We start from the raw sequence: 13,808 nt of genomic DNA, 5'->3' as shown, positions 1-13,808 counted from the left end.
ATATATAATTTTAAGAGATATATAAATTTCATTTTTATATGAATATTTTTTATCTATATACATTTTTATGGCATATCTATTACATTTCTAAAGAATTTGTTACACATTACTAGCACAGAATTATAAATACAATGCTATTTTTCTATTTATATATCTATTATTCATAATAGATAGTAATAATCTAGAAAATTTCTAGTTTTTCAAACATATTTTTATTAAATAATCACGGTATTTTAAATATCATCAATCAATCTTATTCAGTGTTTAATACTACGAATTTTGCAACATGAGAATAATTCGGCAGAAGCGGAATTCAAAGAGCAATAATGCCATTTTCGTCAAGATTTTGTCGTTCTTTTTTTCTTATTGTCTCTCATCTTCTTTTCTTATTTTTTTCCTTTTTTTTTTGCACGTTTTTCCACCGTCTCTTTTGCTTTCACAACAGCTTTCTGCCGCTGAAATATCTGTTTAAACCTGCACGAGATACGAGAACGGGACGGAGATAAACAACGAGGAATTAAATATACAATAAAGTGTGGAGTCCCGGACAGCGAAAGGGCGTGGTGGGGAAGAGGGGGCGAGGTGGGAAAAGAGGAAAACTCCTTTACCAGCCTCACGCTATTCCGTCTCGTGCACCCTCTCGCGCGGCCCCAACCCCCTGGACCACCCGCATAAATAAATCCAATTGGCTCAAATAAAATGTACGAAACGAAGTCGCGCCAATGGCCGGGGTATATTTTATTTTCTCCCATTTTCCCTCCCTCTCGTACGGGTCTTTCGTTCTTTCTCACTTTTTCTTCTCCGCCTACTCTCGCGTCATCCCTTTTCGTATCCGTCTGTAGTCTTTTTTTCTTTCATTTTGCTCTTTTTCTTTCTCCCTCTCTCTCTCCGTTTCTATCTCTGCGACGACGGTAGGATAATTCAATCTCGACTTTTCACGGATTTCCCATCAAAGGAGACATACCGGTTACGAGCTGAGAGATTTCTCTTTCTCGACGCGTCTGCAGTTGCTCTGACTTTTTGAATCGAAACCATCCTTATTTCTTATTCGTTCTTACTAACCTCGGTACTTTCTGTCTCCATAATACACATTTTTCAACTATGTCGATATTTTGTATTAATATCCTGAATATTATCATTGAATATATTTATATATTACAGTATTTTTTAATTGACTTAACATTAAATCGGTAATATATTATTATTTTTCTAAATAACCTTGCCAATTTTTATTAATGATTTGGATGTAGAAAAGAAGATGTATCGATGTATCTATTAACATCGTTATTATGATACAGAAACAGTATGTTGCATTAAAACAAATAGTTTTCCTCATTTAATTTTATTTATGAAGCCGCATTAATTGATATTTAATTAATTCACGATATAATATATTATGAAATAACAATTAAGTGACTATCGCATTTAACAAATTATTAAATTAATGATTATATCAAATGTTTAAATTAATATTCTTTCGTGGATTTCTTCAATATTTGCTTTTCCATTACTGCTATAAAATATCTAAAATGCATAAACAACGAGAAATACATTTGTTTCAAAGATGTGTGTATATCCATTTTGATTAATACTCTTTTTTTACTCTACACACATTTATTAAAATTAATAATAAAATTGCTTCTGCATATACTTAATTGTTGATGTATATGAATGCCGGTTTTCGCTCCACGTGGACCGAAACACGTGCAACGTAGGTTTCTTCATTAACAAATAGCTCGGTCTTTGATGGAAGGAGGCAAATTTCGTTGGGGCAGGTCACTTTCGTAATTACCTCCTCTCACGGAAGTCCCAGGATGCTTGAACTTCGGTCTCTGTGGCGGAGGAGGCGGCGGAGGTGATGCTAACGGCGGCGACCCTCCTCAAGGTCGTTTCTCATCCCCCGCAATTAAGTTCTCCGACAATTAGATCGATAAACGCAAGAAGGCGCCCTTTATGTTTCTCGTGCCGAGGCGTTTATGCGCTCCATGTAACAGCCATGACTCTCTTTTTCTTTATCCCGCCCTGTTTCTTTCATTCGCATCCTACCGGATGATAATGAATCGCTGAAATTATAGTATGCCGTTAAGATCGGCTTGAGATCTCTTTAATAATGTTACCGCGTGTAATCTTCGATTAACCGAAATACCAAGCTTTTATTACAGCCTCATAATTCGGTTGAATGCCTGATATCTCTAAAAAATATACGAAATGCTTTCTATAAAGAATAAAGAGTTGTTCAATATGCGATTACAGCTTTTAAATATAGACTTAAAATTTTATTTGTGTATATGTCATGACTATTTAAATAGAAACGAAGTAATTTATTAAACGAATTTTTTTATAGAAATAAAATTAATATTAACGTTTTAGGTTTATGGATTATAAATTACTCGAATTATAAATTTATGGATTATGAATTACTTGTCTTGATCACAATACACTTTCGCGCTTGAAAAATTTATTTGAAGAAATATGAATTTGAAATTTTGCGAAAATAAAAATGAATATACACATACATATATTTGATAGTAATTCGCTAGTTTTTGGAAAAAAATTACAGTGATTTCTTGCATAAATAAATATATAAATAAACATATGAAAAATATGTAAAACATGGTACCTAAGAGACTGATCATCACTATCTTACTGTAGGATATACTTAGAATTCTATAAATGTTAGAGTGTTTGGGAGGGTTGAGATGGTTTATTTTACACTTGGCGCATAACTAGAAAACCGGATAAGAACCAACATCGCCATCTATCGCGGGTGATAAGAATGAAGGTTTCCTTTGCAGTTTCCGGGGAGACCGCAATCCCGTTGGATGACGTGACGAGCGACGCCGACGCCATGCGTCCAAGATGGCCGTGGATCGTTAAACGGTCACGCGCAAACTCCTCGGGGGATAGTAGGATAAAGAGGGTTGGTTTAAGGGTGTCTTACTTCTTAATAGGGTCGAAGAGCAGTTACGATCTCAGATCGTCGCAGCTAACTTATCAGATCGTTTCCAGTCAACATTTGACGTTTAACGTGTTCGAAGTGTCGCAATTAAATCGTAATTTGTTGTAATTTCGTTTATTGCTATTGAATATAATTCTTTTTCTTATCAAATTTTATTAAAAAATTCTTATTTATGATAAGCAATGTACATTTAGGAATTTTGATAGTTGCCATCACACATGGATATTTCTTTCAACCCTTGTGTTGCTGATAGAGTCATGTTTTCTTGCGATAAAAATTATACAACGTATATAAAAAATATCATTGATTAGACTTAACAGAAATCGACATTCTATAAACAATTTTAATTGAATATTTTATACTTCTGAAATGTATTCAATTTTTCCTTAAATCGCTAAAATATCAATCGCGTAGATTAATTTCAATTATACTATATAACACTACCAGTAATATAATATATATTTCCGCTTTGAAATAAAATTCGTACAGACAAACACATGTTTTATTTGAACGATGACTATCGATTATTTCGAATATCAAAATGATATGCGGTCGATAAATTACAATGGATGTGGGCTGTGAAATTCCTCAAGACGTCAACGGCCATTATTTAGTATCCTTCATAAACATGACAGAGGTTATTGCCCTGTCGTCGAACAATTGCAGAAATGACAGTAGTCATTACTTGAAAAAGGCGTAAAGAGCGCGCAATGCACGTATGCGGTCGTGGCGTGTTTGCACTTTTCAGCATAAAGCTCATTGCCCTCCACGTGGAAACGCCGTATCCGTTTCTTACCGGCACGTACATGCGCACGCGTATTTCGGTATTAAGCGAGTGCAATAGTGTCGCGCACATGTTAGATAATGTTATGTATTGACGTGTCACGCATTCGACACCATATGATACTTCGAAAGTTCGTCGCTTTTTTACGCGGCGATGCGTAAAAATGCGCACGTGGATTTCAACTGGTCGTTAGCGAGAGACAGAATATCGATCCGCGATATCCGACTGAGAACACGACTTAATTTATTACTCACACAATTAAAATCTAAAATATTATCACGATTATATCTAAAATAATAATCATCTGATATATTTTATTTTAACGTTATTATTGGAAAATTGCGAATAAAAAATTATCTGCGGTTAATAACTAACTTATTAAGAGAGAAAGAGAGAGAGAGTTTGTAGAGAGAAAAATTACTAGAAAATAATAGAAAAAAATTAATTAAATAAGAATTATAAGTATTTTGGAAATTAATGACACCTTTTTAATGCAAGATAAAAATAAATAAAAATAATTGATTATTTTTATGATTTTTTTTTATTCTGTTGAGAAGTTTAACTGGGATAGTTCGCATTGTTTAAAGGAATGACTGTCACGTAATATAAATTCGCAGCACGTATAATATTTCGATGACTTATTTTTGTACTTTACCAAATTTTTTTATCTCTCCTATGAGATAGATGCTCTATGTCTCTAAAAACATCGCCATTCAGCACGATTTTTCTGCGACTCGTTGATTAAATTTACGTCTTACAAAAAACAAACAGTGACAGTACAGCTGCACATCGCGTTTTCCATGATAACTGTCATATATGTGACATGCCTATATATTTATCTAAAAATAAGTCACTTGCGGCGTGCATCGTAAAGCTTAGGCGCGATGAAAATGTATATAGACTCGTGTGCTATCGATCTTGTCGTTTTAGAGCGATCTAGAGCGATATGTCGTGACACCGAGCGACATTTCAACAACAGTGATTACTTGCGATATAGCGAGACACTTGCCAAAATTCTGACAAAAATAACGAATCTCTCTCTCGGGAATTTATGATAGTTGAAATCAAAAGAGAGTGATATATTATTCGGTATTTTAAATGTAGATGTATGGCAAACCGTGTGTTGTTTATTTTCGCGATTATATGATAGATGCAATCCAACGTTAGGTTTTGTCGACACAAATTTAAACGTGTAATTTATTTTAATTTTGGCAATTTATAATGTATGCTTGTTGTGACATATGTGTATGTTATGACACTTTTTTACATTTTATATATACTATATTCATTATTTTATCACGAGAGTTATTCTATAACTGAGTGTTTTTTTAGAAAGAAAATTTTCATGGATCTGAAGATGATCCATATAGACAATTTTCAACTTGCAATTTAAGATCATAAGCTAATTATTGATAAAAACAAATACTTAAACGAATAACTTTCGTTAAATAATCGCTAATGACTTTGAGCGTCATAGATAGAAATAGAAAAGATCGTTCTGTTTGTCGGTTCAAAGACTGACAAGTATTTATGAAAAGAGTCTTGATTGCGGCATAAGTCGTCGGAATCTTGGTTGCCGCAATACGTAATGCGAATTCCTTACTGATTGCGGATAGTTGTGTTTAACAGTCAACCCATTATCGATAGCAGATGTTGCGCGGAAGAGTGTTCTGCGATGAATGAGATTATCATGTAGGTGCAATTATTTTATGTAATCCATGATTACGTGCGTTACGGATTGTACGTAATTTTGAGTTCTAGACTAAAAAGGAATGATCTTAATAAGCAGATCCAGATAGCATAAAAGCTATTTTAAGAACACACGATTAAATATACTTTACCCCGGTTATTTAGTTAATATTTTAAAACAATAAATAAAAATCAGGAAGACATTTTTTTCATTAAAATAATTTTTTCTTTAATAAATTTTTTCTTAATAAATTATTTTTTAATAAATTTTTCTGGCATACTATTGAAAGTTTAGCATGGAATTCTTTAGAAACAGCGTGAAATTTTGATCTGCAAGATCGAAAAAATTGAAAGTTCTTATATGATTCTATTAAATTTAGAGACTTAGAAAGTTGTAACGATTATATTAAAACATTTTTTTCTTTTTGCGTGTGCGGGAGCACTTATTCTCATACTATCGATAACTGGCCGTACTGGGGTTAGTATAACGTTTAATTACATCGAAATTAATTTAATATATTCGAAATTTTCTCCTGTCATATAAAGAATTTTATTTAAAATAATGACAATTAATTTTATTTAAACTATAAATGATTTTTTTTCATAAAAATTTTAATAGTCAGAGTTTAATTAACACGTTACAGAACGCTTAAGGTACGTTTGAATATTCTCGAATAATCTCGAGGACGCACGCAGTTTGCGTCTTCCGTTGCGAATCCGAATGCGACGCGAATTGCCTTTCTCTCGGCGCAATCCGTAAATCAGCGGTGAGTCTAAAATCACAGGGGCATCCAATTGAACTCCATGGCGATTCTCGGTGTCAATGACTCCGAGGGACCGTATGTCGTAAGCTTCGATCACCGGGTACACGCATGCAGACACACATGCACGTGGTCATACAAACATGTCGTATATGCTCATATTTTCCGTTCTCTCTCAGCCCCCGGTCTAGTCCCGGTATAGTCGCGTAATTGATGCTCCCGCGAAAACACCGTCAATTTTCAGAGCACATGGTTCCGCGATATGCTCGATGCATAAGCGCATGACCTCCCTACAGGTGGTATGCAACATAGAATGCAAGAGCGCAATGAACTCGCCGCCGTTGTAACGAAAACGCCATGCGTACTGCATTGTTCGTGACAATGGCAGTCAATGACCTTTTACAGGCGGAAATGCGAAGTTTCGCCGAATTTTTTTTTCCGTGGCTAAAGTATTTTGTCCGTTACTTTTTAAACCGCATGGTTCCAAAGAGAGAAAAATACGCTTTAGGAGGTCGTTGAGCTAACAATGAAAATTAAAGTCAGTTCAAAGTACTGTAGATTAACGGTGCGGATGCACATATTTCGTTTTTTATTTTATTATCTTGCTCATTTATACATATTGTCTTATATATCATCTATACGTGTGCTCTCTCTCTCTCTCTCTCTCTCTCTCTCTCTCTTTATTTTTATCTTATTAAATAAAACATCTAAGAGATACAGATAAATTTTATATATACTTAATTATATCAGGATATATAATTTTTATATATAATAACATTTAAATTCCAATTTTTTTATCATACTTTTTCAAATAATCTTATTTTACATAAGAATATATATAAAATTTTTTAAATATTTTTATATAAGATGTGCTTAGTTTTAACCTTCTTTTTCACGAGATTTGCTACTATTTATTTATATATTTATGATGCTTAGTTATTATATTGATATAAAAATGTGTGTATGTGTATATCTCGCATAAATGTATTACATAAGACACCAGCATAATATTTTACATCGCTAAAATCATCATCGATGATATCATTTCTTTCGTCTCGATGTCGATTCCGTGATTTTTATGCCGACACTGGTTTCTTAATGCATGTGTGTGTTCGCATAATTCACAGCTCATAATGATCTACCATTACACGATGGACCTGACGAAAGAAGCTATTGATAGACGCTTGTGTGGGCGAACGAACTTGTCCGCGCGTATCGTTTCAGTTCTAAGGGAAACGCCGCCGCTCCTCTCGTCTCTTTCTCAATCTTTGATTTATTATTATTAATTCCATTGCCTCACACACATATATGGTTATCTTAGATATTATTATTAATCGCGATCTAATGATAGTGATAAAAGCATTATTGAGCGAGACTGGACTTTTTGAGAAGCTAATCTCTGCCTCAATAAATTCACTATTACATAAACAATTTTTGCATTTTATGCATAACTACAGACTCTTCTTTATTTAATTAATAAATTTAAATAATTTATTAATTAAAATAATAAAATAATAATTTAAATAATAAATAATTTTAATTTTCGAATACACGAATAAATATAACGCGAATATGTGACATCTCATGGATGTAACGCGCTACATTTTAGAAATCAATACGATTGAAAGATGGTCCATTCATTCTCAACTTTATACATGGAATTTCACACGATTCTTCCGAGATCTTACGAGAAGGCGCCGGTAATGACGCAAGGTCGATCGATTTGAAAGTGATATCTCGTACATCGTATGCCGACATGCGGTGTCCAAGTATTAATCTGATGTAAAGACAAGCCTGGGTACGACTCGTCGATCCGGTATGTAGATTCGCGCAGGTGTCGTTGCGTTTGCTCGATGTAATTTTAAATTTTAATTGGTTTAGAAGGAGGTAAAAAAAGAAAGGATATACGCGGCGCGCAAACACACCCACATAGTCGCGCTTGTAATGGCACTCGGACTTTTCCGATTGGTGGATATTATCCATGAATCATCGATCATTTTTGTACCGATCTGTTCGAGCATTAAGTATATCAGCGATTCAACGATAATTGCCTCGGCCGGAGATAAGCGGTCCCGTTGATAAGTAATTATTTCGGCGGGCGAGCGTAAAGAAGCTAATCGAACGACGTGCGCGCGCGAGTAAAATCTCGGAGTTTATAAAATAAATATTAGTCAGATCGAGAAATTGAGTTCGCACCGCAATTGCGCGGTGCCGGTAAGTGGCGGACGAGTGAGTCGTTGGTGAATGTACACGATTAATCTACGGCGAGAAGGTAAAGAGAAACTAGATAAATACTTAACAGGATCACACAGGCAGCTTGTGTCTATTTTCAATGTTGATTTTTATGCCCGGCATTGCATTTTTATGCTCGGCAAGTGTACTGGAACAACATGGCGTAATCGGAATATATATATTTGTATATAATTTCATTCGAATGAAAAATAAAAGGATACTCGTGTACTCATGTTCTCGTCATCTAAAAACAATACCATTTGAAAACATGACATAATTATTAGTATTTTGATTATTTTAGATTGATAGAATAATTACCGGTTAATAAATTAATCATTATCACTGGAAAATGTGATTCTTTATAGCTAAATTGCCGGACTTTTTATCGTGATAAATAAGTGATTTAGAGATGTATTTGTGCGCCATTTGCAGCAATGATAAGTTAGCGTTTTTTGAACAATCATTAATTTCACTGATAAAACCGGAAAGCAAGTTTGCGTGCGTGCACATGAAGATTTATTAATATCGTTTCAACATGTTAATTCGCAGCATTGGTTCATACACCGTTTATTTATTAAAGCGACAAAGCTGTCATTACGTACAAAATTGTAATTTTTGGAAATTTATTTCGTTATACGGGCGGAAGACGCGCGTCGGTTTTTCGCTTTTATTCATATTAATGAAACAAATACACCGATGCCTAACGATTATTATTTTTACGCGTTTATTAAACCAGGATCGGCGCTTTATTATTTCTCTTTATTACGTCCGAAAAATATATCTCGCCGTCGCGACCACGCGCAGCCATTTTAATTTATACGAAACGCAATTTTGCTCGTCGACTAAAGGTGTAATTAGCTTCAAGCTAATGGTGAGAAAAAAATTCCGTAAAAAGGGCGCTTTTTTTTACCGGATAATACGTGGAAATGCAGACTATAGCTTTCCCAATTAATACTGGAAATCGAAGTGCCTCGGGATATTCCCATTAACTACAATCACATGCGTTGTCGGTGGTGCGCGGGATTTTTTCCATTACCTATGAACGGTACCATTTTCCCATTAATTGTAAATGCCATGGAAACTAACGAAGCGTAAGATTTTATTTTCATTTGCATGACTTTTCGCGAATATTAAAAAATCCCTTTATAATTTTGCATGTTATAATGCAATTCATAATATAATACGTCTCTTTCTAAAATGTAAATATTTTGCTCTGTTACTCTTGCGTAATCAAATTTGAATATTTTATCTCTAAATAAGAATTAAAGTTATTGTATTAATTCAAAAAAATTACTGCATGTAAAGATTTAAGAAATTAAAGATATAAAAGTAGCACGCGCTTTAAAAGATAATAATGAGAAAGATCGACCAACATATGTGTATTTAACGAAGTAGTTTTCTAATAAAAGCACTCAAGAACACCACCAGAATTTCACAGCGGAAAATAGAGGATGTAATCGATTCCGTAGTTTGCCTGTTTGCTTCCGTTTGTAAACTGCCTTCCTGTGTGGGCGTCGATCAAACTCAGGTATCAAAGGATTGAGCCTTTGTGGTATTAGAAGAGGAAGATCTTTATCAGGTCTTTTTTGTTTTTTGAACCTGTCTCTTACGAGTATAAATAAGCGTTAAATAGATAAAGGAAAAACGAAATAAATGAAGAAATAGAAATTTTTTGCGTGACACATAATTTTGCTCTCTCAGGGCTGACATTTTAGATTCACATGTAGTTTACAGAAAAAAATGAAAAAATAGCTTTGTAAATTAAAATTTCCTTTTTCAATGTTTATCTTGTAAATCTTTAACTTGCATTTAGTATATACATTTTTTAAGATAATTGTTTAAATTCTCTGTTAAACACGGGCGACTGCAACAACGTCCATCCGGATAACCATAAGATAATTAACTTCCTGCACGCGGTCAAAAACCGGATTTCGTCTACCGTACTACTAGCAACTATTACTTTCAAGAATTCATAAACACAGACGGACGTGTTAAACCGCAAGAAAGAAACAGTCTCTCAACTCAGTCTCGCATGTCTAATCTTGCTGCAACTTTTATAAGCTTTTTCTCATCCTTCGTAATTTGCCTAGAGATTGCATGTTTTCCGTAACATACTCTATAATATTTAAATTTGTTATACAGATACTTATAATTTCTGCTTTTTATCCCAAAGATGGGTATATTATAATAACATTAATAGAAGAATTTACTTATGCGTGCGATTAGAGATATTAATTTATAATGACACACATCGGTCACAATTTACGATTGCAAAATACTTTAAACACAAATTATTTTTTTAATCCAAGAGTTCTTTAATCCAAACATAACAAAATTTAAAATAAATTTTATATATATAATATATATATATATTATTAGATATTATTACCAACGCGCGCGCAAAATTATGTGTGTCGTAATCCAATTAATTTACTAATTGATCTGTCTGACTTACAATGCTTATACATATATTTTAGATGTTTTGTCTTGTCATTATTTTTACGTTATATAATCAGCTTTGGAGGGATCTATAAACTGACTTCCGGCTTCTTCATTGAGATAGGGTTCACTCCGGAGGTGTTGCAAGAGAAAATATATGCAATCAGTCAAATTTTATATCGATCTCCGGTGCGGATCGTGTAGATTCTTCACGATAAAAACCACTTGCGCTATGAGCGAATTTATGAAGCATGTCTGCCAAGAGATCGAAAATGCCGAGCAGTGTACTACGTTGAACTTCCTTATCTTTCCCCTTTCTTGGCCAATGTTCTCCCTTTTTTGAAATCCACGTTCGAGAGATGGTAACGCCGGAAAAGGAGTCGTACACGTATACGTATACTTGTATAACCTCGGGCAGAGCAATATCGAGGGTGGGATTTATGGAGCATGACAGAGATTTACAACGCCTCTCGCGTCCGGAGGCTTCATGGATCGCTGAATCGAGGGGACCTTGTTCCGCTCGCTTTCGATCCTCTCGATCGCCTCTCCATAGCTACGCCGCCATCCGCACCTGTAGCGCGGATCGCGTAAGCGTGGTATATCGAATGCGTTAAGAATGAAAATAATTGACGAAGATGCGATAGAGATATTACACATAACATAAAAGAAGTTATGGCAAATCACTATTACTATATTTTTTATGAAAATACTATAATCGGAATTTACAAGAATCGAAAGATTCAAATATTTGCAAATCGAAAAATGGAAAAATTTGCTTATTAATTATCTTAAAATTCAATAATTTAGACATTCTAAAATTTCTAGAGATATATATATAAAGAAGAATTTAGGAAAGTTAGCGCGCGTGTGCAAGTAGCTTAAATTATAAATTTTATTATAAGTGAATTATTTAAAATAATATTGATCATATTTTTTTGTCTACTTGTTTGGTTTTTAAGAAATATAAAAAAAATTATATAATCAAAGAAATGCAAAATAATATATAAAATATTTTATGCATTTTTTAATAATACTTAGAAACATAAATAAAAATAGTCTTCGCCACTTTTACATAATTATTTAGCCGAATATTATACGAATAATCAACGAAATTTTTTTATTCAATATTTTATAGTCGCCTTTTTGTCCGGATCTTTACAGTTTTACGGTTAGGCCTCATATCGAATCTCAGCGGGAGGCAATCGCTTGGAGGGCGTAAACGATGATAGGTTTATCGAGTAACGGCGCAGACAATCGCATAAAAAAGGTGCTGACAATGTAAGCGAATGGTCAAACCCGACAAGCCGGCAAACATGCATGGAAGATAGCAGGATGTTACCGGAAACATGTCGAAACAAGCGACGAAACAAAGCCGGTGTCACTCTTGTTGTTGCATCGATGTAACTTAACGTATTATAGAAAATGAGATATTTTTACGTTTATTATGTATATAAGCAGGAGAGGGGAAAAGAGAGAGACATATAATTTTGTTTTTGCACGCATATAGGATGATATTAAATTTAACATACTTTTAAGTTAAATAACTTGATAATACACAAATACTGGCTGCATTGTGCTGCTTTAGATGTTATTAATAATTTGCAATTCATACATTGATGAAGTTGCGAGGTCAATTAAATAGAAGTTGTATTTACATCGTCAATAGAATAGAACGCACCGCGAATTATTATGCACGCGACTGGCTTCGCTCGATATAATAGGCTTGTTGATCAAAGCTACCGAATCATCCATCAATGCACCATACGCGAAACAACGCTGGAATGGAACTTGATCGCTGATATATCATAATCGTTTTCGGCAATTCGGGGTTTACATATTGCAAAAGGGGCACGGTGGGGAGGAGGAAGGGAACACCCGCTCGCACGAGAAACCTTTCAATTGTCGAATGTTGCTACGGTAGAATCGAATCCCATTTCTCTCTCTAGTTGCGTGGACCGCGGGTGCTCTGCTAATTAATGTTTACGATTTCCATTAGCACGACGCGACCGCAGTCGCCGACTTCCTGCGGGGGGGAGCAGCTTATCCGTACGTAGGCACGGACACTCTCTGATGCGATAACGTCGCTATACTATAGTATCTTTTATGCAAATGCGCTTTGCTGACTTCGCGAAAGAGACACGTATTTACTTGTACGAAAATTCCGGTAAACGTGCGTCCACGTGTGCATGTAGCCGCTTTGCTTTTAGGTGACTTTGCTTGACTTTTTAGATCGGATCGCAAGTATCAAATGAGAGGATATTAGATAATCAGTTAGTCAATTATGATATAAATCTTCTCGGTAGTGATAAGCTACGCGATATGCTAATGGTACAGATAGGAATCTTCAGCCGCATATTTCAAACTCATACCTTGTGTCAATAAGCTATCTACTCGTACTCTAATAAGTACAAAATATATTTTCGCGATAGAAATAATTAAGATTATAAAAATAATAATAGTTTGATTGTTTTCAAAAATAAAATATTATTGCTTTTAGTAATGTTAATAATTATTATGCAAATTTGTGTACGTGCTAAATGCATATTAATTGATATCACATGATAAAGAAAAAAAAAAATTGGATGCATAACAAGAATATTTATTAATTTTTTATACCCGGATTTAATAAGCGCAGAAGCCTAAAACAAGTGTTTTTTTATGAATTATTTTAATATTTTAACATAGATAAGTTCTCTTTTTTTGCATATAAAACAATTATTTTATTTTGAATATGAAGTCAATAAGCATTTTCTCAAATGTCGATTTACGGACATCTTACATGAAAATTTCCGTCATACGTTTAGCGCAGTTCAATGTCCGAAGTTGTAAGCAGCGTTGCTGCCTTTGTATAGTACAATGAAATGCAATTTGCGCTGAATGCGCAACGGCGCCAGGTGTAAGCTTCTGCAGAAGCTTAACCGTAATCAAACCCTATATTTCAATT

At 34.2% G+C, this 13,808-nt stretch overlaps 1 protein-coding gene across 1 annotated transcript in view; it reads left to right on the top strand.

The window, feature by feature from the left end:
• The window catches only part of LOC115245434 (UPF0489 protein C5orf22 homolog), a 692,512-nt gene that overhangs the window by 402,159 nt on the left and 276,545 nt on the right, over positions 1–13,808 (top strand). The window lies entirely within an intron of this gene.

Source organism: Formica exsecta, unplaced genomic scaffold (genome assembly GCF_003651465.1).
Source record: "Formica exsecta isolate Colony F162 unplaced genomic scaffold, ASM365146v1 scaffold98, whole genome shotgun sequence".
Lineage (NCBI taxonomy): Eukaryota > Metazoa > Arthropoda > Insecta > Hymenoptera > Formicidae > Formica > Formica exsecta.
The sequence above is the reverse complement of the archived record's forward strand: the minus strand, read 5'-3'. Positions and strand labels throughout refer to the sequence as shown.